At 36.4% G+C, this 27,886-nt stretch overlaps 1 protein-coding gene across 8 annotated transcripts in view; it reads left to right on the top strand.

Annotated features, from left to right (window-relative positions):
• ARVCF (ARVCF delta catenin family member) overlaps positions 1-27,886 on the top strand; it is a 295,514-nt gene that overhangs the window by 2,502 nt on the left and 265,126 nt on the right. For 7 of the 8 annotated variants that reach the window (XM_037375833.1, XM_037375850.1, XM_037375823.1 and 4 more), the window contains exon 2: positions 18,204-18,270. The gene's annotated coding sequence lies outside the window, so the exon portion shown is untranslated. Of the gene's footprint in view, positions 1-3,216; positions 3,292-18,203; positions 18,271-27,886 lie in introns of those variants that run through there. The other variant, XM_037375842.1, reaches the window with a different exon arrangement.

The raw sequence follows: 27,886 nt of genomic DNA, 5'->3' as shown, positions 1-27,886 counted from the left end.
CAGTTTGACTGCATAGTTTCACTGCATAGTCCATCCTCATGTATTGTTCAGAGATGCATAGAATGTATTGTATTTGACATTGGTGTTCTTTATAAAGTTGACTTTGCTGATTTTATTTTTATGCCATAGTTGCTGTCAACATAAATAACTGAATTTCAATTACTGCAACCATACATTTGACCTACTATTTAGCTAGAATAGATGAAAATTAGTTCCTTTCTTTGATTTTCATCTATTAATTAAAAATCTCTGCAATGGATTTCAGTCTCAGCAATTTTTAGTACTGGAAGAACTGGTAAGAGTTACAAATATAGAGAGATTCCCATTATATTGAGTTAGGACGCTGCACTAGAAATGGCAAAATTCCTGCCATTTGCTTATACTTCAAATTTTGTACAAACTGCAGTTGAGAGAAAATATCTTATCCTGCAGACCATCTGCATGGATATTACAGTTACATAAAACGAAGCTTCTGTATTTGATTTTATGTAATGCAACACATGCTTTCTGTAGTGATTTTGGTGGATTTTGGTTAGTGTCAGAATTGATACACTGTGAGGAAAACCTGTTAGAATTCTTGTGCTACTAGGTTTATAATTTGTTGCTGTTAATATTTTACTGTGTGAGTATAAATCATTGACACAGACATTGTAAACAAATGCTGTAGAAGCTAAGTGTGAGATCATATTTAGCTTATGTCTTTACAGTTTACCCAGAGTATGACAGTATCTTGTCTAGTGTGAGTGCATTCTATTCCTAATAGCCATCATAGTAATCTTCAAAGCAGAAATGTTCGGTCCAATTTTTTACTTTTAATGCCTGTCTCTCCAACAGAAGGAGGAAAAAGGCCAGCTCTAGGGTTGCGCCAACATGGATAGGGAAAGAATTTATCAGTTGTTGCGTGCCATTACCTTATTCAGACTTCATATGAGTCACCTGGAAATTAGCCTTGAGACTTCTGTTAAGATTAAAATCCACGTATTTTTAGAAAAAGTGTTCTTTCCATAATGTAAAACATTTAGCATATACCTGTGACTTGGTAAACATATTTTCTTCAAAGGCATTAGCAATATCATGGGTTTAAGCATTAAAGTAAGAACAAGGAGATCTTGAAGTATGCTGTGTAAATTCCAGGCAGGATGTGGTCTACGTGTGTGCTGAACCAAGAAGGTTAGCCACCTGAACATCTGAAAAAAGTAGCAACCATCTTCAGTAATAAAATGGTTTTAATTTGCCTCAGCTCACTTTTGTAAAACAAAGCCAGACCCAAAAAACTGTGGTGCAAGTTTTTTTCATGGCGTCATAGAATGATTTGGATTGGAAGTGACCTTAAAGACCATCTAGTTCCACTCCCCTGCCCTGTTCAGGGACACCTTCCACTGGCCCAGGTTGCTTGAAGCCTCATGCAGCCTGGTCTTGAGCACTGCCAGGGACGGGGCATCCACAGCTGCTCTGGGCAACCCGTTCCACCACCCTCTTCTGTTTCTCATTTGTCCTTTCCACTCCTCCCCTCACATTTTGCAGGCAACCCAAAACAAGCTGTAAAGCTACTTTTGGTTCTGTATGCTGAAGTTCTAGAGGTCTAGATCTTCTGCATTAGCTTAGGTTGTATTAATTTTAAACAGTATGTAAGACAAATAACTAATTTTAGTGAATCTCACTCTTTCTGTGTGTCTGCTTTTCTGCAACATTGTAAGAACAGGCAGCTCAATGTAGTTATAGCCAATCTTCTGGAAGGCTGGCACTCCAGCCTTTAGCAGTCATGTTTTCAAGAAGCGGTGTTTTCGTTGTGTGGTGTGTAAATGGCTAATCATTCAATGGTAAGCGGACTGCATGTCTTTTTCATCATGAACTTATACAGACTACATTAAAAAAATATTTTGGAGTCCTGAATGAGACTTACTGACTGCCACTGTTTTTTCAGGATAGTTTGACGTTTTGGCCCACCAAAATATGTGCCTATCTTGGGGATAAAAAAATGTGCAAGAGACCTAGTAGGAATGTATACATGGGTGGCATTTTAAAATACTTTAATCTCTTGTAAGGAACACTTCACTTTAGTTAATGAAGCTTATATTTAGTCACTACTCGTTCATGCAAAGAGCATGTATGAATATATTTTCTTACAATAGCTGTCATTACTGGGAGCATACCAGTATTGAAACAAATGGTCTCTTTCTGAAAAGAATGGATCTTAACTAAGGCAGGCACCATTATATCCCTGAAATGACTGGCTTTACTGATATAATTTTTTTTAAACTGCTTATCAAACTTTGTAAAAGTTTATATTGTTTATACCCTCCTATTTTTCTATGTAGTGAAGTTTTTGTTGTCCAATCTAGGTAAAATTGATGGAAATGTCACTGGGTCCAGGTAAGAGCCATCTGAAGTTGGTTCCAAGAAGCTGGCTACAGTGAAGTCAGGGGATCTGCCTAATCATATCTTTCAAAATCAGGCCCTCAGAGGAGTTGACCTAGAAAAACAAAATCAGTGGGTACTTCTGTAGATCTCTGAATCGGTATTTTCTCAAGCATAGACTTTTGGCACAAGATAGAAACCGTTTACTAGCAGTAGTACACTAAGGAAAGAGCCTGTGGGCCTGAGTATGTGCAGTTCTGTATCTCTCCACATACCTCTGTGTGAAGGATATCTTGGTCTGATTCTGCAAGTCTTAGTCAGCTGATATTAATTACCATGAGACAAGTTGAGTGATTCTGAATATAAAGTATATTTATAAAAAGAAAAATTGTAATATTTAGATCACAGATTCCAGGCTGAGTAGCCCAAGAAAGTAATTTTCATCCGACACTTGTCTAATGGTGATGCTGCTGGTAGCAGTATAACAAGGTACTACGATCCATTAAGAACACGAGCAGGATTGTGCTTCTCTGCTTCACTCTCCAGTTTATATTGCACTAGGAAGACCTTTTTGAACTACATGCAGTATGCTTCATCTCTACAGATATGATGGCTTTCTTGGGCAATTTAGGATCTTTTTTCCATAAGGTCCTTTACTGCAGCATCAAGTCTTCTGTGCATGCTTCAGTTGATGATGCCTATAATCATGGTTTTCCTGCATCTTGGAGCATGTGCATTTTGTTTCAGAAGGTGCAACAGGGTTTCTGTGAGCTACTGTGTGGAAATATGTGAGTGCACCACTAATCTATTCGTTTGTGATTTGTAGGTCAGGGAGAAATAGAGATTTTGCTATCAAAGCAGTATCATCTCTTTGCTGCTTCAGTGCTTACATGACATTTCAAGTTGGCTGAAGATTAAAAGGATGTTGTCAAGGTAGCTTTCACAATTTCATTTTCATTATTTATTTTGTTTGCCTTGTTATTGCTGTCATAAGCCATTGGAAGCTTGAAGTCTAGTGCCTTGCCACCAGGCCTTTGTCCTCCAGAACAGTTACTGTTTAGTTGCTTATGGTTTATTTAAGAGTTGTGAAGCATTTACTGTCTTTTGAAATACATTACTGAAGAGTTACAGCTTAAACGTTGCAAGCAAGTGAGAGGGAAGGTGAGGATATTGATGCTGGGCTGGTCGTGACATTGTGTGGTTGTGGTAAACTCAAAAAATGTCATCTTTTCCTTATTTGTTTCAGAGTGTAAGGATTTGGGAGTAGACTTAGGCATCAGTGATTTCTTTGCACAGTCATCCTTGTGAGTGGGCTTTCCAGGGTATTGATACCAAGACCTGTGCTCCTAGTTGGATCTATTTTGAATTATGTGATATAGTATTAGAGATGCAGTGGTATTGACTGACTTTGGGGTGCTGAACAGTAGCTTGATTTGGAGTACTGGCCACAAAAATATCTTTGTAGAATCTGGGCTTTGTATCACATACGCCTTTTTTCTTTTCTAAACTTAATTCCCCCCCTTATTTCTGCTGTCATAAAAAGAGTGATAATGAGGGGGGTTTTGTATGAAAAAATGCTGCCTTAACTTGTTGCTGTAAGAAAGTCTTCTGTTAATTGATCTACATTCATTGCAATGTTTAGTTAGTGAAAGTAGAGCTACTGTTTCCATTAACTTAATTGCCTGTTCTTCATCTGCTCTGGCAGTGTAATTTCTACCCATGAGTTGGAAGCTTATCAGCACAATTCCTCCATGGAACCTTCTCATCACAGTAAATATTCTCTATTTAGTTTGGGTTATGTAGTAATAAAATTTTAAGTAACTGCAAGTCAGGACAGTGACAGAAGCGATTGCACAGACTTTTACTGGATTATTCCTGTGGTCAAGAAACTGTATGGCAATGTTTAACTAATCAACTAATCAAGTGTCTATGTCTACTGGATTCACAGCTTGATGAGAGCTGTACATATTAGTGATATTGGGTAGACTTATTTTTGCAGGTTTTAAATGAAAAAAACAATAATTTTTGGCAGTATGCAGAGTATAAAAGGTTGCAGAGATTCCCCAGTGAAAAGTGAATTGTAGAGCGACTTGAAATACAGTTCATCAAGCACAGACTGTCTTGGGGAAGGAGATTCTGATATGACACTTGGGCTGGGAGAGCTACAGTAACTTCAGGCATGTCAGTTAGATGTCTGAGTTAGAAAGGGCAGCCACTTCTGGCTGCAAATAAAACCACTGGATAGAGACAGACTACTCTGGAGGTTGATTCAGGCTGTGAGTTTGAATCAAGTGTTTTAACTGGCACTTTGAAGGAGCGTCTCTCTCTGCTGAGAGGCAAATACATGGATAGTGTATGGAGATTGGCTTCCTAAATAAGGATGCATGTCAGGTGCTGAAAGTGAGATGGCATGGCTATTGTTCTTGTTAGGTACACATCAAATCTTTGAAGAACTTTCATGTGGTGGGTATTTTTATCGTTCATTGATGGGTTGAATTTTCTTTTAGACAACTGTTCATGCTGACCTCTCAGCTCACCTGACCTCTGAGGTTAATTGTACGAGGTTGAAGGGGAAAAAAATAATTATCATTATTTTGTGCAGTTGTCAGAACCTTGAAAGAATTCGGTTGATCTTTGGTTGAGTTTCTTGTGATGTGTATTGACGTAACATCATTGATAGGATTCTAGTAGAATCCATAAGCTTGCTGCTGCAAGATTTTCTGGTTTGCTCTTCCTGGGAAAGAGATGGAAGCCTTAGATAAAACTGCATATGGAGAGAAAGGTGGCATGAGTGTTACTTAAGGTGTTATACCGGGCTGGCTTGTCAAGGAAAATCCCTCTTAGCATGAACAGGAGATACATAGGAAATGCAATTAAAGTGTCTCACAAAAACAGTGTTCCTTTAACGTGGTGTGGGTCTCTTCCACTCCCCACCCTTTGCTTCTCTAGAATGTGTAAAGAGCACTAATTATTGGTGTAGACATTTTTAATGATGTTCTGCTCTTTCCTTTGACACCTAATCTTAACATTTTGTTAATCTTCTACAGTGGTTGAAAATGATATAAAGATGACATTGCTGGTAACAGGAGGTCTTTTGTCTTTCGTATCTGGATCTGTTTCTCCATTTTGATAGGCCAGTGACAATGTGTGTTCTTTTATTATGCGTCTACTCTGAATTAATTAAAAGAAAAATGCTTATATATGCATTATATAATAGTAGTGTTTTATACAATTGCCATAATAACATTATCTATATTTCACTTTTCAGTACTTCACAGATCTTTGGCTTATGTTTTGTATTCTGCTGTTGTATGTTGCTGTCAAGATTTGATTTAGAAATGAACTCTATTTTAAAAAAGTGAAATAATATAACATTCCTTCTGGAATTCTTTATCTAATGCAAGGAAGCTTCAGTCATGTTGATCAGTAAAATGACAATAACCATTTGTAGAACTTCGGTTCAGTTTTGCATAACAGTAACTGTATCCTAATAATGGTTCCAAGTTATTGAAAGCATAGTTTTATTGTATGCAGTAGCTATAAATTTAAGAGTTTTCCAGTATGTTGAAGACATTTACTCTTCTGCCTGAATAAATACCACATTTGACTTTATTTTATCAATGTAACGTCAAGTACAGTCTCAAACATGATTCCTAACTTAAACTGGCAGTGTTCTTCTTTGCACCACAGACTGGGTCATACCATGCTGGTATTAACTTCTCCACATATTTTTAGACTGGTTCTTCTTTAATTCAGTGTGACAATGCAAGTAGTGAGTTATTGACGGCAGCTAAAGTGAGACCATTATGATTGTGATCAATAACACACCTGCATAGAATAACAACTACTGCCAGGGACATATTTTGTATTGATTCAGAAATTTATGCTGTATCCACTACACTCAGTCTGCTACTTCCATAATTTATGTAATAAAATCTCTACTTTACAGAAGCTGTTACTAAGTTAAATACCAAGAAATGATGACATATCAAGATGTAAATTACATATTGAAGATTTTACTACAAGCAGAAATAGCACTTTTTAAATTCCTGTGGGTTCTGGTTCGGGACCAAGGCACTTCCTTACTGCAGGCTGAGAGATAATGGAAGTAAAAAACAGTGTTCCCTTTCCTGAGGCAGAATTCTAGAGGTGGAGGGTACGATGCTGTTTTTAATGTGATGTGGCGATGGGAGCTGATTAAATTCTGTAATCCAGAAATTTGAAACCTTGGTAGAATTTCTTTATCAGTAACAGTAACTCTTATTCCAGTTCTGTCCTTCAACTGGAATGTAATTTTCTCTTAATGCTAATACATCTCCTTTTGTGGGTACCTTCCAGCTTGAGGTATTCTATGATTCTATAGTCTTTCTGTGTCTCTTAATAGAGGAGGAACACATTCTAAAAGATGAATGTGATCCTCTGATTTTCTTTTCCAAGCCTAAAGTCAGTGAAGTTGAACAGAAGGTACAGGTTACGACTAAGAATTTGGGTATACCAGTGTTACTTGAAAGTAATACCTAGCTTCCTGGAGGTACGTTCTTATTCCCTTACTTGCTAGCCCTCTTAATTGTGGTGTTGATCTCAGATTAGCCATGAGTCCGATGGAAAACTGTATATTTATACTGCACAAAATAAAACCTCTTGGTGGGTTTTAAGCATGACGAGAAAACCTAAACAATGTATCACAAATAATCTTGGTGTATGAAGCCTATGTGAAGCTTCCGTTGTTCATACAGATACATGTACGCTTCATTAATTCTTTATTTGAATGTCAAACAGAAAACTCATATTTGTAAGTATTGTATGCACTGTTTTCCCAGATATACAGCCTTCCATTTCTGATGGTGTTACCATCTTTATATCCAAATATACCCACAGTCTGTCAACAGGAGTAATCTCAGTGTATTCCAGAGAAACATGAATGTTTTCAAATTTACTGCTCTTCAGGTTATTAAATAAAATCCTAGTTCTTGGTTAACTTTTATATCTTATTTGTTGCCAGTCTTCTCTTTAGTGGCATTATACCAAAACTCTGTCTGCTGTAGGAACAATACAGTATAAAAGGTCTGGTTTGTGCTTCAAATGTTCAAGGCTCAGTACTAAGACGTTCAGCATCAGGCCTGTTTAGTGAAACACTTCCATACCAAGCTTGGACTAAATCTAACCAAATTCAAGTAGGATATTGTATTTTTTTGTGTAATAGTATGTTACATGTTGTTTTGTTGCTTAATGCTGAGATAAAACTCCCAAAGTATGACAAATAAGAATCCAGACAAAATAGTGTTCCCCAGACAATTTTCTCAGTTGGTTAGCTCATGAATGATATGCTAGCTCTTGAGAGTATGTTTGGTGCTGGTATTCTGCTCTATACAGAATGAGGATATTTTCTTGCAAGAATATTTGCTGCATTATCTTTTTTATCAGGGTTTCATGATGGTATTTTCCTTTAGGTGATAAACAAGAGTCTTCAGCTTTTACAAAAACTACTTGCTGTGTTGGCGGTGGGGTTTCTGAATCCCAACCCATGCTGTCTGTCTGTTCAAGGAAGTAACCACCTCATTTCATTTATGACACCACAAATTACTTTTCACTGTTTTGAAGCAGAGAAGCAGTATGATAATTTGGAGTTTCAGGAGTTGTAGTTTTTAACGGACTGAAGAACTAAGGTTAAACAGAACTGAAGCTTGTTATATTCATTTAGCTCTTCAGGAAGATCTAACATGACTTGTCTAGTTGTATGCAGCCCAGTAATAAAATTCGTGTTTTGTATTGTTACAAGTGGTTTTTAAATTGAAAATGAACATAAACTCTAAATATTATTAATTGTATAAAGGCTAATCTCTTCACAATGCTAGGCAATTATTTGCACTTAAATTATCAGTAGATAATACTGGATTCTGTTTTCGAAGGGATTTTTCCTTCCTGAGTGTCTGAACACACTCTTTTCCAAATGCAAAATTTTGATTTTTCTGGACAATTATCATTGCACATTTTCTAAGCCCTACTGAGGGTATGGAAAACTCACAAAGGAATTTCTTGAGCTGTTGGACCTTCTGCTAACAACTAGCAGAGGTCTGATGAAGTTTGCAGCCTGGCTTGCTTAGATTCCCTTTGAAGGAAGATCAATGGTGATTGAATCCTGAGTAAAAGGAATATGTGAGAAGCTCTCTGTGATTTATAAATAAGTTGATACTTTGGCTGAGACTTTTAGTGACTTCTTACGAATTTAGGTCCACATTCTTAAAGGGATTTAGGCACCCAGTGCCACTTTAATTCCATTATATTTCTTTACAATATTGTCACTGAAGCCAAGGGACTTAGGTTTAGGAATCCTTCCAAAGGTTTTGCATGTAGAAATTTCCTGGACTTGTATTTGTTATGTTTCAGCTTTGTTTTCAAATAAAGGTGCATTAATTTGGTAAGATGTATTGATAAGCATGTTTAAATTATTGCAGTTATTTTAAAAATGCACTCGCAGATCAATTTCTTCAAACTACCAAACTAAGGAGCATTTAGCATAAAACTTGATTTTTAAATGTAAAAATATAGATGTATATTTGTATACATTTGGATTTGAAAGACCTGAGGTCATACAATAAACACAAGGATTCTGTGGCCTTTCTCACCATGTTTGCGTAAAACTGCACTCGCTTTTGAAGGCATTTAGTACATTCCCAAACCTGAGTAAAAGTAGCAGAGGTACTTAGAAATGTGGAGAGTTTCAAAATACAAAGTTCCCATTTATAATATTGTAAACTGTGCAATTAAGTCCAATCTCCAGTTGAGATTGTAAAATTCAGAGGATATTGAACATACACAGTTGCCTCAGGCTGTCGAGTGGACTGTATTGCCCACAATTAAACAGATGAATGCACAAATAAGGATAGGCATCCTTCCAAACAGTTCTGGCTATATTTAGCAAATTCTTCTCATTTCCCTCTCTGTAGGAGGGTAGTGATGTTGGTAACATTAACATTGGCTGATAAAACTGTGTCTTAAGCCCTGTCCTACAAGATGTTTTACTTTCCTGTATTGTTTTGACCTTGTATTCTCTCTCTTTTGGAGAGATTCTGTAATTTTCTACCTCATTTTATGTATCAATATTTGAAGGACTACAGTGCTACTTGTTAAAATGCAGTAATCTATATATGTAGCATACCTTCAGAAAATACTGAATTCACACTTTGATTAGTTTTCTTAATTGATATTTGCATTTTCCTTTCATAAACTTCTATATTTTCGAAATACGTATTAAAGTTGATGCTATATCTGGCAGATTTGCAAGATACAGTCTAATTTACAGTATAATTTGCATCTGATCTGTCAGATCATCTGTTCCATCTTTTGCAAGATTTCTCCATCTAGCATACAAAATCTTTGCTTCAAACTGTGATGTTGTATGGTAATTCAGAGAGGAGACCTCAAATTTCATTCCAGTTCCCCTTCTGCTAATTCTAGGCTAAGTTATTTCACTTGCATCTTTGCTGTTTTTACTTCAGAGTACCGTGTTTCTCAAGACTTAACTGTTTAAGGGCAGAGATGCTGTTCCCGGGACCTCAGATTATGATGAACTGTATGATACTCATTTTGGTAGTGTAATATTTACCATAGCATATGTCATATTTCCTGCTTCAGTTGTACCTCCAAATTTTGTAGGTCTCGGACAGTAGTTGAGCTTAGCACTTCCTTCCCTTTCTTATACTTAAGGAAAATACTATTTCCTTCTCTTTCAAATATGAAGTTGTACAGATACCATAATCTCCATCTGCATTCCTACAGCCTGGTATTTTAGGGGAAGGAAGTAATATATAGTAATTACATCTAAAAGCATATTCTCTAAACTGCCAGCATGTTGCATCATTCCTTTGTCATCACAGAGACCTGAGCTGTAGAATAAGCAAATGATTTCACATCGGAAATTCCACTGCAGTTCAGCTGTGTGGGCCTTCCTTCAAATCTGGACAGCTCTGCTGTTCTGCCTTTGAAGCATCTTCTACATAACATCAGCTTCCTTCCCATGAACTGATTGTTCTGGTGGTTCAAAACTTACCCATACTTCAGCTTATTTATTTGTTTTTTATTTATCCAGTTCAGAGTGATCTGGTTTTGTGTTTTAATAGCTCCTCTCGTGCTCTTTTTCTCTCTGAGAATTTAATGTTTGGTATATATAGTGAGGACAGTATTGCCTCCTTTCAGCCTTTGTTTTGCTAGGCTAAATAATCCAAACTCTTATTCTTTTGCTCATGAAACCATCAGTCTGTTCTCAGGTAGTTTCAGTAGTTCATATTTATGCTGAGTCAGTCTTTCTCTAATGCTGATCTCAGGAATATCATACTGAATTCCAGATGCAGTTGTTCTTTTGTCACATACAGTGGTATCTGCAATTCCCTTCTTTTACTGAAAATAGTTTGCTGTTAGACCTTGGTATTATGTTGTCCTTTCTCACACACGGCTCTTCTGGTTCTTATGTGGTTGACTAATACTTTTTTTGTCTTCTCTGCTGAAGAAATCCAGGCTAGGTCTACAGTGTCTAAGCTTACTGAAAATGTATGCATCGCAAAAAAGTATTCTTTTTTGTTCTCAGACATAATCTAATACAGTGTGTTTTGTTGCTTTTTCCATCAGACTTGATGAAGGGGCTTGTATAAAGGACCAGGCACTGGAGATAAAAATAGTAGTTTAGATAAATAGGGAATATCCCAACTAATGCTCAAATAAAATAACTAAATTTTATCTAAAATGGAGTATACTGCTCATCTCCTTTTTTGTTTTTTTTTGATTGGTTGGTTTAGTGGGGTTTTTTGGCCTTTAAAATGTATTTAATATTTCTCCTTTAGTGTAGTCAGCCTGAGAGAGGATTCCAGTAATACTAACCATTTCAGGACCCTGTGTCTTGGAAAGAGGGAGAGATTTATGTGAACTAAGAGACTATGCAGGGGCTGTGGGAGAATGCTGGTGTTCTAGTCAGGGAGTAGAAAGGTTGAGGTTGTTTTCCCCATCAGGAGATGGACATTAGTTGGACTGAGAGAATTGCAATAATTGGCAATAGACCTTTTAAGCATAAACAAGACCGTGTTGGATTTGTCTTTTGTGCTACAGGCTTACTGCCTGTGCAGTAATGAATAAATACTGCTGCATTTTGAAAGGGCTGTGTTTTACTTTATTAAACAAGTTGGCTACTGATCCCAGTGGTGAAAGAACTTTACAGGTGCCAAATGCAGATGTGTGTGTTGCTGTAATGCAGTTGGGAAAAGGAGGCTGCAGGCTAGAGTTTTAGTGTGTATATGAGTGGGCTGTGTCGTTCCCCCAATGATGCAGAAAGCAAGGCCTGTGAGAGAAGCTTTTTAGCCCTTGAGAGGCCTAAACCAGATTAATCTAAGGCGTAGCTTGTCACAGTACCACAAAAATAAAAGGAAGACTAGCAAGAATTACAGAAAAAAACACAACTATTTCCACTGAAAAGAGGTTGAAGTGTAGGGGGAAACAGCTGGTTTCACAAAGGAGAGCCTGATATTTTTTAATTGTATTTTTTCTATTATTTTTTCTTTGAATCAGTAAACCAACATATTTTGGGATGGTAGAAGTTTCAAAAATAGTAACACAGGTGTCTCTGTTAAACAGGGCTATTGTTTCAGGAGTGGACAAACTGTGGAGCTGTAATCTATAGGAAAATTACTGGTCTTCAGAGAGTTTCTGACTGATTAAATTCATAAGGATAGGTGATGTAGACATCTCAGATACTTTACTGTCTGCATAGTAGCTCAGTTAAGAAAACTAGAATTTTGCACAGGATCTGATTTAAATGAGCTTTCTACTGTTTGTGATCTATTAAGTCTTATCTGCACGTACCCATGAGACTGTTACATAGAGAATATTATTATTTTGTACCGTTTTGAGATTGATGTGAATGAAATCAATACCAGTTACTTTGCTTTTCATTACTGAAGGCATCTGAAATGTTGACCAACCTTACCATACCTGTGTCGAAGAGATCACAAAGCCCTTATATACACACCATTTGACCTTCTAGGACATTCTTCAAAGAACTAGCAGGCTTAGCATGTCACTTTTTTTCTCACTTGAGGAAATTAAATCTAATTAGGAGGATCCTACTAATACAATGTAGATACAGATTACAGGTGCACAGTGTGTGAAGAGTCTAGAATTAAAATAGCTGTAATGAAGAAGGCGGGGGGGGGGGGAAGGGGAAGGAAGATCCTGAAATAGGCTGACTTAATTTAGAGTACAAGATTGATAATTTAGTGACTTTAGTAGCTGCACAGATATAAAATATTCACAGCAAGTTGGGAAATTCTAATGGGGAAAAGAAATCTCTCAAGGCATTTTCTTCTAGAGAATATAAAATGAGAAAGGAATTATGGACAAATATAACAATCACAGAATTTTAGTATTAGTGATTAACCACCTGATAATTCATTTCTGTCTTCTTCACACAGGTGTAGTTTGACTGAATACACCTGAATTATTTAGGTGTTTTGAGAGGAGAATCATGAACAGTGAACAGAAATGACTTCTCCTTGGGAAACCTTTGACGTTTCACTGCCTGTTAGCATTGTCCTTCTTATAGCAGATGTCACTTGAGACTTTTGTAATAAAGAACAAAAAACTATGCTTGTGCATTCTTGTAATTTCACATGGAATTGAGCAACTGATTTCTAATAGAAATCTCAAGAGCACTGAGTTTATACAGGTTTCTCCCAGTTCCACCTCAGAGTAACTGCTTGCATGTATCTTTTGAGGCAAGGAATGTTAATAGTAGCTTCTTCGTGAGAAACTGATTATTTAAAATATCTTTGACACTATGAAATTGAAAGAAACTTATCGAGTGTGTACAGTAGCAAGACAAAACCCAGCTGGTTTAAAGGAGGTATAATATCCAGAAGTGAAAAATGTATGCCTGTTTTGTGTGTCCTTGTGTGACAGGGAATTTAGAGCAGTCGTTGGAAGATGAAGGAATCCAGCCCTCTGCATTATTGGACCCAGAGGCCATACTATGTCATTACTAATGCATGCAGGCATGTTCGATAAATTTCATGGTTATACATCTCATTGTCATTTTCAGAGCTCATTGATTTAAGCAGCTTCCACTGATCACTGATACTACAACAGGCAACACAGTCTAATATGCTGATAGGTACAAAGTGGTGAAGTCTTATTTCAATCAAAAATGGAGAAAAAAAATCTACTGCTAGGGTGAACAGAACACTGGAGCAAGTTGCCCAGAGATAATGTGGAGTTTACATTCCTGAAGATGTTCAAAACCTGACTGGAAAATGTTCTGGGCAACTTGCTCAAACTGACTCTGAGCAGGTTCTGTGAAAGATGGTTAATAATTGAACATTTTTTAAATTGTTCTGTCTTCTACAAGGAGAAGCAAAGTTGTAAGGATCCTGATAGTGCAAAGGGTAGAAAGTCCAGAAAGGAGTTTCAGGGATGCAAGACATTCTCCTTTTATGTTTCTCACCAGTGAGTGTAACCCTCAGTGACTCTCCCGACATGGGAAGAGCTGGATGGACAGAGCTGTGCGTCGGGATGGGATGTGGCTGCAATTCTGAGGCTACCATTAGCAGCTGTATTTATAGAACTCCAGTTTGTGGGGTTTTTTAACCAACTTAGTTGTATCCATTTAAATTAACACTTAAGGTCAAACTCCTGCTTTTAGTGAAATAAAGAATTTTAAAAGGCTTATTTAAATGTAAAGGCTTCCAGTGTCACTTTATACAGCTGGCTTCAAAACATGTTGAATATAATCTTCTAATGAATTTTGGCTTTGCCAGTAGATACATGTTTCTTCCATTATCTTGTTTGTTTCTGTTTGGTATTTTGTACTTTGAGTAATATTTGCAATTACTTTTCTACAATACTATGTTAGTAACAGCAGCAGGAAGCCATAGTTAGCTCAGCTGGAACATTTTGGCCTCTAGAGTTTTTATTATTGCATTCAGAGTAAGAAATAACTGCCTGCTTATCTTTGTGGTATTCTGATTCCCTTCTTCCTCTCATCCTTTTTTCTTGCTCAGTATTACTTTATTGGTTAGACTTAAGACAGATGGTAAGAATAGTAAATCCAAGTTGATTGTAACAGATATTGTCTGACATTGGCATGTCTGTAAGTAGGAAGATGAAAACAATGGGCAGTAAATGTTTTAGACAAGCTGAAAGAAGTTGCTAAAAGAATTCATAATTGTTGTGCCTGTTGTTTATGCAGTCCAAAGTTAAAATTATTTCTTTTTATTTATGCACCTTTCTGAAAAGCCTCAGAATTGCTTTGATGGTGTATTGAGCTGTATTTCTGCTTAGTACTCGCTGCTTTTTGTTGGTATATTTAATGTTACCCATAACTTTCATCAGTGCAATCTTCCTGTTGAGAATGCGGTACTGTGGCACAGTGGTGGGACTGGAGATCTGTGATTGGTTTTCACCTCTACAACTGGTCTGCGTTAAAGCACCTTGAGGACATATTTGTAATATTAAAATAAAGGTGCTTACCCTTTGTTGAAAATCCTGTCTCTGGGGAGCTAGGTTACCTAATGAGCATGTTTTACTCATCTCATGGGGATGAAGCCTGAACTGTTAAATCTGTGGCAGCAAAATGAGACAATTTTTGAACCAAGTCATCATTTTCAGCATCAATAGAAGGTCATGCCCTTGTCAGCCAGCGCTGGTTCAACATGAAGTTCCAGTCAGAATTGGCTGCATTATGCTTAGAGCTGCTCTTTAAGAGACCTTCACCCTTTATTGTGTTTGGGATTGCTAATATGGTGGGTCTTTTGAATATTTATGAGACTTATTAAGATAGTCCTTACTGCATTTATTCAGGATATATACTCATTAGATGTTGGTAACTGGTCTGGCAGAAAGAAGTTTTTTCAAGCTCATGACAGACCACTGGATTAAGTGCCCTTTTTCCATCATTTCTTCTCTCCTTAGCATGTGTGAAGCCATGATACCTGTTTGGCAAGTTCAAAATACAACTCCACTTGTACTACTGCTGTAGTTTCAATGTTGGCTTGGTTCTTGAGAAATTCAGACCTTCTGGGACCTGGAGTTCAGCAGTCTAAACTTTTTAAACAAGGTTATAAGTGAAGACTGGAAATCTTGTTTGCTTGCTCTGCTGCTTGACTTACCTAGTGTTTTGCTCAGCTATATTGTACAAGGATATCCAAAATCACATTACATCCATGCCCCTTGAAATTTTAAGAGTATGTTGTTCCAAAAAGTTAGAGATATGTTTTAATAGCAGGTGATTGTTCTCATCAAGAATTGTACTAGTCTGATCTTTTTACAGTGCATGTAACATACACTTGAATTTCTTTTCCCATTAACATCTTCAGATGCTCTATAGTGATTAGTTTTTAATCAAGTGAAAATTACCAGAATGTCAAACACTTCTTGAGGAATGTCAGGCATACTTTTTGAGCTATATTGCTCAAAAGTGAGAGAAGTTGTAACATACATAAATGTAAGTTATAGAGAATTATAATTTCTTCCTGAAATCGTCCTTGGTGCTACAGGCATGTACAGGTAGCAGAGCACATAGATTTGTAACGGAAATGAGATCTTGATTTATATTGAAAACATAAATTAAAAGCTAGCCATTCAACTTTCTTCTTGATCAGTGAGATTCTTCTTTTTTTTTTTTTTAATAAGCCATAATTTCCCACTTTTTTTAAGAGTAGAAGCTTTTAAAATGGCTTATACAGAATCGTCATACTTAAAAAGTAATTTTAGAAGGATCAGTTTTGGATTTGTTGCAATGTTTTAAAACTTAATCAAGCTACTAGTGGCATTTTAAAATCTGTGGTATTACCCCTCTGATGGCTGTTTAACGTTATTTCTGATTGTTATCAGTTCTTGTATTTCTTTTTGGTTAGGGGAGATCATATGTTCATTTTATTTTTTGGGAAAAAAAATAATTAAAAAGGCAAGCAATGGCCAGATTTTGCCTCTGACATCTGGATTGAATTGCTCTTCAGGCAAAGTCTGAATTGCTAATATAAATGAAACTTTTGAGGGAAATTCTTGCCTGCGGTTAGATTTGTACTGATTCAACACATTTCTTACGATTCTACCTTCTCCATCAGTGCTGCTTCTGGAACAACATGACTCTTCTAATGAAATTTTATTTTGTGACAAACTGAATTTCTGTGTACATGCTCTGCTTCCTGGTATGTTTCATGTTTGTGATGAGGTTTCTCCTTTGTTCTGCAGTACTTGAAAGCATTTAGTTATCAGAGTTGATGATAAATAAAGCATCCTGTTTACTAATTAGATAAATTTTCATCAAGTGTCATCCTAAAGTCACTGGAATTACTGTTTTGAGACATAGTGTTGCCTTTTAACTTGTAAATTATGAAATGAAACATAAAATGTATTGTGGAAGGTGGAGGCATGCAGGGAGAATATATGGTTTTTGTAAGGCAGCCAAATGCTGACTGGCTTACAAGATTGGGGGGAAACCAGTGTCTTCCTCTATAAAAGCAGTCTCCAGACAGCTGTGTTCATATTTTTTAGATCTCTTAAATTGTATCAGTTTCATTGATATAAAAAGCAGTGCACATATATCTTTTGTGGTTCTGAGTATTAATAATTTTTTACTGGTATTAGTGGGTTCAGATTGGGCCTTGTGTGTGAGCACTCTTCTCTGAGGACTGTAAAAAAACAAACAAACAAACAAAATGCCAAAAAACAAAACCCCAGAAAACCCCAAAATAAAACAACCACAACCCACAAACAAACAAAACCAAGAAACCCATAACCAACAAAAAACAACCCCCCAACAAAACCTAACAAACCAAACCAACAAACAGAAAACAACCAACACAAAACCAAAACAACCAAACCAAAACAACAAAAAAACCCCACAAGCAAACAAAGGAAAACCCACAGAACAATCCACCAAAACAAACTCTAGTTATTTGTGATACTGACCACTTAAATTACTGCTGTTAGGGGATACCCCATATATCAGTGTGATTGTTCTACAAATTCAGCCAGCAGTAGAAGGACCAATGGCCAGTGGTGCTTTGGCACTATAGTGGTGTAGCTACACTTAGGCATACATATATTCCTCTGAGTCTTGCCCAGTATGTAGTGATAATCAAGGATTCCATGATACTACTGTCTTGCTTTTTTTTAACTTCTGGAAATTCTGCAGAGGAGAAGGTGCGATTTCCAACTTGCAGTGTCTGTACAGAAACAGATGTATTTCTAGTTTGGAAGCAGGCAGGTAAAAAAACGTTTGGAAATTGATGCTTTGGGGAGTTAAAATAAGCACAGAGAAAACCTACCACGACTTGGCAAAATGTAGCCGAAGACAGTGTTTGTATTCCCTGGGAATTAACACTTCGTTAACTTGATTTGAAAAATTTGCCCATTTCCTTGTATATTCAAGTATGTATGTGTTTTGTGGAATCTATTATTCTGTATATGTAACAAGTGTAAGGTTATGGAAATCCTATGTATGATCCAGAAAAAAATAATTTGAGCTAAAAGATAATAAGGAGAAACATTTTGGCTGTTTTGCATCTTGTTACTGTACACTTAAATGAGTTTTGGGTTTTGTGATCCAGAGATTTCGGTAGAAACCTGTCTGTATAGTAGACCGTTCAAATCAGGTAAGAAATTTCTGCCATGAACTTTTATTTCAGGAAGTAGGAACTCTAGAGGGTAATGAAAGCCTTGTCTTAGCTGTTTTGAACTAGGGATAGTGGTGCAGTTTTGGCAAGTGTTTGGGTTGTGAAGCTGTATGTAAAGTTGCCCCATTGCTCAGGTGACCAAGCTGTTTTCTATTCAGAGTTTGATCTGTCTCTTACGTTTTTCAGGGATATCCAGAACTGAGTGGTGCTTTATGAACAAGGAAAGGGGCCTAGCGACTCGCCTGGAAGGGTGGTAAGAGTTGTTAACATTTCCTTAACATATATGTTTTATTTCTTTTATTAATTACACACGTTGAAGTCTGTAAAATTTAGAAGGCAGAATTGTTACTAACTTAATCTGCCTTGCTATTTACTATTCCAAACAGTCTCACAATTGTCATTCTTTAGCCAACAATAAAATGATGAAAGACTAAATTCATTTTATAGTAATAGTCTTCATTGGCCTTTTTCTCAAACAGTAGGACTATTGAACTGAGTATGGCTAAAATATGCAAGAGTTTCAATTAGTCTGCTTGGAATAGCAGACCACTATATAGAAACAAATGCGTCTGTATAATCAAACTGTAGAACAGTTAACTGCATATAATGTAACTGATGATCAAGCTTCCAAAACTTTATAAATGGACCTTTTCAAAATGTTTTGTTCTGCTATCCTGCTTTTAGACAAGTGAACTGGGTTCCCACCTCCTAACTGCCTGCTCTGAGCTGTTTCAATTTTGTGTTCAGCTGTACCATCAGACTTCATTTGAGGTTGTTCTCTGAGCTCTCTGTACAGCAGTCTGTGGTGTGTGAATGTAACACAAGTATAAATTCAGTGGTTATTTACTGGTGTGATGGGATGTATGGCTTTCTGTAGCATTTGACCCTTCTGCTAACTTACTGGTTTTAAGTGAAGGGCTCTTTTCAGAACAGTACAGTGAGTATAGTCAAAGACTATATATAGTTAAAGCAATTTATTACTTTGTATGACTTCTGATAACTTGGAAAGTCATTCTTGAGAACTAACAGACAGAAGTTTTCTTGCACAAGGGAAAGCCATCTACACTGAGATAAAGGAACATAATTTTTAAAAGTTGGTCTTTTAAATGACTAAAACCAGAAGACAGCTGTACTTGCTAAATGAATAAAACTGATTGAATAATTCAAACTTTTAAAAGCCTTAATTTTCTATTTCATTTTTTTTTCAATCGTCTCTTTCTAAAAAAAAAAGTAAATTTGGGTTTAAAGATGGGAATGGAGTTTACACAGTAACAGGGAAAACTGAAAGTTATTGCTTGTTAATATCCTAAACTATATAGAAGAAGTGGGAGACTTCTTAGGTGGTTTGTCACTGTAACAATCATCCTGAGGTGAAATTTCTAGTATTTGGAGCAAAGGAAAATAATTGTAGGGGTGAAAGGGAGTAAAGTGTCAGGAGCTAGAAGGCATTATCTCTTACCATACAGCCTCACTACCTGTTGAAAATTAGGAAAAAAGTAGCAATCAAATGAGATGCTGTTTGTGAATACATGAGTAACCTATTATTATTCTGCAGCGTATTTGTGAAGTAAAGGAATTTACAAGTTCAAAAATGTTCCTGCATCTTTTACACTGAAGGAACAGTAGTAATTGTGCTATCATTACCAAAGTTCTTTTTTAACAGAGCTCATGTCCAAGACTGATTTGGTTATTTCAGAAGTGAGGTGTGCTCTGTACTCATTTTTAAGAGCATGTCAGCCTGAATCAGGAGTGCCATACATTTTTAGAATGATGGTGCTTTCAATATATTGCTTGTCAGCCCTGAAGAATGCTGTTTAGTTCGTTTACAAGTGCAACTTGTTGGCTGAGACTGCTCATTTATAAAACAATTTTAGATGTATTTTGATTGGTTGTTGGTTTGTGGCTTTCAGTGATAAAATGGAATTGCATTTTTTTGCAATAGACATCTTGGTGGAAAATCTGAAAAGTTGGAGGCATTTGGAACTGCTTTTACTCCCACTGAGGTCAGCAGTAGAATTTCCATGGCTTTCAGTGGGAGTAACATTATACTGTCTGAATGTGAAGACTTTTCCTCTTCTTTCAAAAAGCGCTTATAATAGTCTGCTGTAGCTAGGGTTACATGAAAACTAAGTAACTATTGTACTACTTGATTATGAAAAAAAGGTTTTTCCTAAGTCGAAGAAAGTAGTTTTAACCATTTCTGCTATGCCAGCATATTGATTAGTTTTTTTAATACTTACAGCTCTGAAAATCATTGCACCATAAAAATTGGTTATCTAAAATTATTTTGTTTATATCATCCAGAGTGTTGTACTGTATTGTACGGAGGAGTAGGTCTGAACAGACAGAGTGCCTTCTCATGAGGCAAGAAGAATTCCAGAATGAATACTTACTGGAGTTCTGTAGACATGGCCTAAATTCTACAATCATACATAATACTGCTCATCTAAACAGAGAATCTAGATTAGAGAGAAGGCATGCAGTTTTGTGAACAGATGTGGTTTTCAAAACTGTGTTAGTTCTCAACTCTTAACAGATTAATGTTATTAGTGACATTTTAATGGAATTTATGTGTCTATTTTTAAAAACCCACTATTTTTTTCAAAGGTGAATATTTCAGAAAGTGAGATACTCTATTTGCTATGCAATAACATTTAATAAGATATTTAATTCCCTCTAGGAAAATGCTGTTACAATTGAATTTGGCATAAAAGTTTCTAGCCAATGGTTGCCCCAAAATTATTTGTAAAACATTAAGAGTAACTGCTTTTTCAGATATTAATACTAAATAGATATTTCCAGAACTGCAATTGTGTAATTTGAATGGTCAGTTTTGATTGTAATGTGCAAAATGGAGTTGCCTTGAAGCATATTCCAGGCTGCCAAGTTTCAGACCTGAGCCATCCAGAACATGTGTTTTTTATCTGTTATAAACAATTTTTTCCTTGCAATTAATCTTTTCCCCCTAATTCATTGTTCATAGATTAATGTCTGCTTATTTTGGGTTTCTACTATATTTTCTGGAACACTCAAGAGCGACGAATTAATCTTGTTTAACTGATGGATTGCTATAGATTAATCAAACTCCTACTTAATGTGCTTGATATTTCTTCCAAGTAAGCTATTTTTTTAAAAGTTGTCTGTAGTTAAGTTTATTATAAAATAAAGTCCTGGGCAAGAATCTCTTGCCTGGGAAGTGCAAGATAGTCGAATTACCCAAAGAGAGCATTTTAGTTTATAAACATTTGCAACATAAACAAGTCTGAGCTAAGTAATTTTAGAAAATATTTTTTCCTCCGTGTGGTGTGTATTATATATAGACATTAATTAGAGATTTTTCATATGTAGGTCTTTGAAATTATTTTTATTTGATTAATCTGACAGCAAGTTTATCTATCTTGAATTTGAAGTTTTACTAGTGTCTCTTCATGGCATGATTTACAAGCTAACCTGATGACTTACTCTGTGTTTTATGTCTGAGATTTTACCTCTGCATGATTATCTTTACTTAATGATGATACAAATAACTTCCAGAATTGCTGATGAGTCCTAATTTTGCCTTGTTATCCACACGATTCTAGTGCCTTTGGTGTTGTTGAATGGATTTAAAAAGGAACGTGGGATTCTTATGTATAATAAGCATAGATTTAATTTCTTACATTTCTGGTAGTCTGATTTGGAATCCCTTTATAATTCCCAGTTAAAAATGGTTACTTGTTTGAAGGTGTGGGGAATTTACCTTGCTGCTGCTTATGACCTAGCATGGTTTATTGATGATCATGTGGTCCAGGCAGCTGGAGAGTTGAACTCCTTCTGTTAACCTGCATGAGGCCTGGGTTGCAAGCCTCTGTGATGTTGGAAGTTGCTGCCCTACATGCCTAGGTCTCCTCCTAACAATGATGACAGTAACACAAGCAAGCCTGGTACTCTGCAGCAGTGGTGCAGCAGGCTGTGGCTGTTCTCTTTCCTCCAGTTCACTGTTTGTGCAGCTACCTATGCATATATTACTACAAATAATATTTAATGGTTTGATCAGGTAGGGTTTAATAAATCATAATACACTTCAGGGAGCATCAGAACTACTGGAATATTGATTATCAAAACAGGCTGGCCTTTTTTTATGAGAGTGTAGTTAATCTTTTTCTTGGTGTGGCACATACAACCTGCTTATTAGCAGAATGTCTTGCAAAAGTACTTATCTGAAGTAGAATTTCATTGAATTGCCTGGATAAGGTTGGCCTTTAAAAGTGGACTTTCACGCAGCTGAATTCTGTATACTTCATTATGTGCTTTCTTGCTTTCTACTTCATGGCTTAGGGAAAATTTGATTCATCTAAAATGCATTAGTATTCAAAAGCTGTAGGCTTTTCTGGACCCAAAAGACTGATAATCTGTAGACAGTATATGCGTGTGGAAACATGCTAATGTATACCTATCAAAAGGAGTCATACATCCTTGCAGACATTAGTATTGAAACCAAACATGTAACTTCTGATCCTTAAGATCTAACTGTGTTTCCATTCTGGTTAAGCATACAGTGGAAGTCCTCTGTGATATCTTTCCTGGCATATTACCCAAAGCCATACTGCATTTGCCCATGTGGATCAAATTGGGAGATTAAAAGTTTAGGATTTAATCTGTTCTTTCATAGCAAGAGTCATGGTAGGCCTTCTTAGTATTCATTCAGTGTTCTTGGAGACATCTCTGGCAATACTGGAGTAATATTGGCATGGTCTATTAAAACTACAGTGAATAAAACTTTAAGACCCAATCTCTTGATTTACATTTCTTATAGCAACATCTAATAGAATTGGCAAGGCATAAATGTTAGACAATTTTTCTCCTTTTATTTAGATCCATTAAAGCCCCTTCCAAGCAGATAAAGGAAACATAGAAGTTGAAGAGAATTAAGCAATAAATATAAAGCATTATCTTTGAAATACCTTAGCAGACCTGCCCTTAGTATGCCCCCTGTCAGAAATATATCCTCTTCAGTTAACTTTAAATTGCAGGAGTACAGCTGCAATTGAAAGGCAGCCATTTTCAATTGCTGCACCATGCCATGGTGACTGTTTTTAATTGTTGTTTCTTTCTTCAGGTGTTAAAAAGTATACTTTATAAAAAAGGATAGGGAGTTTGTTGTGGCTTTTGCTGCTTTCTTGATTTATTCTAATTCCAGTAGTATTCTTCCATTGTAAACTTTCACATTATGTTTTAGAAAAAGTTTTAGGGTATGCATTAATTAAGCACTGCTTTGTTTTTTCTTTCTTTTTTCTTCCTTAAAACTGTATATGGTCTATAAGTTGGTGCTGTTGGCTTCAACAGGGATGTTCATGGAACAAGTTTTTCAAAACAGAGTTGCCAGCTTGGTAGTAGAAACTTGTTGAAAATTGTGAATAAGAATTTTGCTAGACATTTTTTCCTCATGACTTAAAGGGTCTTCTTATTAAAGACCTGATGACTGTTAAATTTTGAAATAGGCTTTTAAAATACTTATGTAGTACTGTCAAGAGCATTAAACTGTTAGAAAACAATCACCTTTGCCTTTTAGATTTAAAGCTGAATTTTTCCTCCATCTGGAGGGTTACACATGAATAACTGTGGAGATGCATTGTCCCATGAGAAATCTGACTGGGATTGTTTCCCTGAAACAGTGCATTCAGAAACAGAAGGGAAATATGCCCTGATATATGTCGGAAGCTAAAAGCATTGCTTGTTCCTCCTCTCCTTCCTGACTGGAATTCCAGTAATTGTTGCAGTTTTAGCATGGCCCACATAAGTAGAAAGGGAGACTTTCTTGCAACTGCTACCTACCTTTGCTGCAAGGGAGCTTAGGCATTTTTGACTGGGGACATGAGGGCATGTTTATCTCATTAAAATGATTGTTAGCATATTCTTCCATTGACATGAGCTTCAGCATGTTCCTTCTAATAAATTGTAGCCTATTGTATGGTACTTCTTTTGCTTTCCTGAAGTATTTCTTCTCCCTAAGATAGCTGTAGAGCATCAGAACTGAGTTACTTCAATGAGCTGCATGACAGAACATTGAATTCATAATGCTGTAATCAATTGCAGCACCTCTTGTTTTGATAATTTCTTCTCTTGGTACTAGGCTTTGTGGAAATATCTGCTGGTATTTTTTTTTCAAGTTTTGCTGTCTCTATATATGGGACGTTATTTTGGCACAAAGATGTAACACTTTATTTTGTGACAAAGGTAAAATTTGTAGCATTCTTGGAGGAAGTTTGGATTTGTTTGGTAGTTGCACATCACTGGGTATTTATAGATACAGGGGGCAGCACAAAGGCTAGATGCTTTCCTGCATGTGTTAATGCAATAGTGTATCTTTCAAGATTTTTTTTTTACGGAACCAAGTTTGGAAATATGTTTGAAAACAGCCTTGTCACACATGTCATCAAGGTCAGAAGGGACAGAAAGCAGAGACTTCAACATTTCAACTAGGTTTTATGAAAAGAGCACGGAAAGTTACTGTTTTCTAATTAGCGAACTAGTCTCTTCATGTCTCTTGAATGATCCTGCAGTAGAGATGACTCTGTTTCTCCTATTCCATGAAATGTTTAGCTCACACTGGTGTTTGGGTTTCCAACATTGAACTTGCAGGGAGTATAACTGATAAAACCTACTGGTGATGGATTATGAATCTGAAGTGTTAAAAGTGGTAATCAGATCAAAGCCTGGAGTGCACAGTGTGGAAAAATCTCCAAGTGAGGTTGGGAGTGTGGTGTGTGTATGTGGAAATCATCTACTTGTTGATGTAACTGAGAACAGAGATTAATTCATCCACTCTGATCATGGGCACTGGAGGCTTTTTTTGGCATAGCTGTAGTGCTCTGGAAAGGGGCTCTTCCAGCTGTGGTATTGACTTTATCATGCTTTGCTACAATCAGTTCTGAAGAAATGAGAACTGATTGGTGATGATGATGATGAAAACATGAAACATGGTTTCATGTTATAGCAATACAGTGGTGTGCAGTGAATACCAGATCATTCCTTTGAGTCCTGGCTTAAAACACCTCTTAATTTCAAATAAACATCAACTGAAAAATACTTATTTTGCTGAGCATTGAACCTGATTAACACCATCATAACATGTTTCTGTGCTTAGTAATTGAAGCTTATTACTTACAGTTTTGGGAAACTGCCATGTGTGTTGGTTGCACTTAGTTGTAAATTAAAAAAATTAAATTATATATCAGTTAGACTAATATTAGGGCCCCAGATCTGGAGTTATACAGCCTTATTGAAAGCAGAATTTCTAAAATAATCTTTGTGCACCAGTGACACTGTAGGAGAAATGCTGCTTTGTGTTCCTTTTTTAACCAAGAAAAACTCCACTGATTTATTGGATTTATTCCAGACTTAAACCACTGTAAAAGTATACTACTGCTGTGTAAACACTTTCTGCCAGCAGGTGGAAATGTATATGCAACTCATCCATTGACTTATTTCTGTCTGGCTGGCTTGTGTGTGTCTCCCAATCACCAAAGCTGAAGGTTTGTGGAAATCCTATTTAAGGTTTGCAACATAATGGATCTTGCTGTGCCAGAATTTGCAAGTTCAACTCCTTTATGAATGCCTAACTACTCTTGGACCTGTCAGGTGTTCCATCTCTCTGCTGTAGCATTATCACTGTACCTTCTGTATTAAATAAAAAGCAGTAATTGTTTCAAATGAACATAACAATACCTTCTATAGAAATAAAAGTGGATAGGAAAACAGTAATTATTTTTTAAGTATTAGAGACCAATATTCTCCTGTACAAAATACATTACTAGCAGTAATGGTCCTCAACTGAGTAGAAATAATAAAATGGAAAAGGGAATTGTGCCATCTAGAACCGAACAGCAGTGGATTATGGATGTCTCTGATGTTAGTGAATTTGAACTGTATATCAAGGCAGGTTAGGAAGAGAGCTTACCTGCAGAAGGTGAGACTCACAGTTACATGTATTCCTTCTTGTGTTCTCCCCTGTTTTCAGTACAGTTACCATTCTAGAACTTAGCTGTGAGTGGAAAGTATATCCTGAAGGAGGTGGTGCCAACACCTGAAACTCATGAACTGTTCCTAGGTAGTTCTGTGGTCAGGCATAACTCTCCTCGAAAGAGCGTGAGGATAAAGCATCTTTTATTAAGTAAAGACAACAATGATAAAGGAAAAGAAATACGTGTAACTGTCTATATGGGAAAGTTCCTTTGTCTATACATGGGAAAGTTACTATGAAATAAGCTAGGATGTGGACCTACATTATGGCAGTGTTTACTAGATTTTCCATTCTTCCATGAGAGGTAAAGATAAGGGCAGTTTTGAAAATAGACAAGGCCAGCTCACACTTTTTTGGGGTTCAGAATGCCATGGGGGGAAACAAACTCACTGCCTTCTTTATGTAGAGAAGGTTGTAGGTGTTTGTATAGTATTTATGTGAGAAGCCATAGTCCACAATTAGTGTTAGTTGTAGCAGTAATAGTGGAAAAAAATGTATGGGGACTTATGCAGAACAAAAAGTTGGTACTGTTTAACAAATAACAGAATTATTTTTTGCTGTAAGTTTTCATCTCTTATCAATACTGCCTTAATTTTCAGGGACCGAAGAGTTGAATTACTAAGTTTTTCAATTAGTTCAAGTGCTGCCTGGTTTTCAGGTTCTGTTTTATTTGGTGTACGAGAGCAGTGGACTGTATAATAGTTGTCCAAACCCCCTTTCAGTGAAGCTATCATGCAAGTGCATACAGTCAAGATAAAGAAAGGAAAAAGCACTTTAGAGAGGGGTGGGTTTTCTGCGGATCCTTTAGTCTTAGAAACATGATGGCAAGAGTAGTGTTAATCTCACTTGTTAATCCATATTCTCTCCACTGAAATTTTACTCCCTTAGCAGTGATTTAGAGGCAATAAGGACCTTTTACAAAGATGACTACAGGCAAAGCTATCTATAACAACATTACCACAAAACTTAACTTGTTTTGATCTTTAGATCCTGAATTAACTGCTTGTATTAAATGGGTGCAATTGTTCTTTTGTCATGATCTTCAGAAACACTTTTCAGAAAATGAATGGGCTAGCAGTAGTTACGCATAGTATCTTTAACAGAAACTGGAGACTCCAGACTTTCTGAAAGATAAGAGTATCAGAATAATGTGCTATAATACCCACTACACGTAATTAAAAGTTGTAAACTATGGCTGTTTATTGTATGTTCCTGAAATGATTTTCTGTGATACGAGTTTCTTCATTTGGCCTTGGAACTGTTGTATTGCAGTAAATATGCCTGTGTTAAAATACTAATCACATATAATGATGATCTTTGCCATGAAAAAGTCAGAGAAGCTTTGTGTTAACTACAAACTCATTGGCAATCTTAGCTATTTGGAATTCAGAACTAGACATGCTGTCTTGGCACAGTAGGGCACATTTAAGTGAAAATAACTGTGGAAGCAATTTCTACTACTTAGAGCTTACATAAGATCAGAATTGGATCCTAGGTTTGTATTTGAGGTTGAAATTTTCATACTATTTCCATTACTACATAACTATTATATAGTAAAAAGTCATTTTTTTTTTATTGTGGTATGATGGGAAATCAGTTTTTCAGGTCCAACAAAGCTGCGAGATAATCAGCTTGACAAGGCACTGTGTGAGATACCTTGGATCCAGTTCTGAAGTACTAAAAGTTTGGTTGATCCCTGAGGAAGGCAGTATTTAAGTAAAAGACAGGAGAAGGCATCTTAGGGGTATTGATACTTGATGTTCAGCTGGAGGGAAACTCTGGAAAGGAGTTTGGAAGACTATTCTTTGCAGTGTGTGGCTGGATGGTAGTGGAAGCAAGTACATGTACAGGAGTAGTACGTCTGGAC

This window comes from Falco rusticolus, chromosome 1, assembly GCF_015220075.1.
Source record: "Falco rusticolus isolate bFalRus1 chromosome 1, bFalRus1.pri, whole genome shotgun sequence".
Classification (NCBI taxonomy): Eukaryota; Metazoa; Chordata; class Aves; order Falconiformes; family Falconidae; genus Falco; species Falco rusticolus.
Note: the sequence above shows the minus strand (reverse complement) of the source record. Positions and strands in the feature narration are given on the sequence as shown.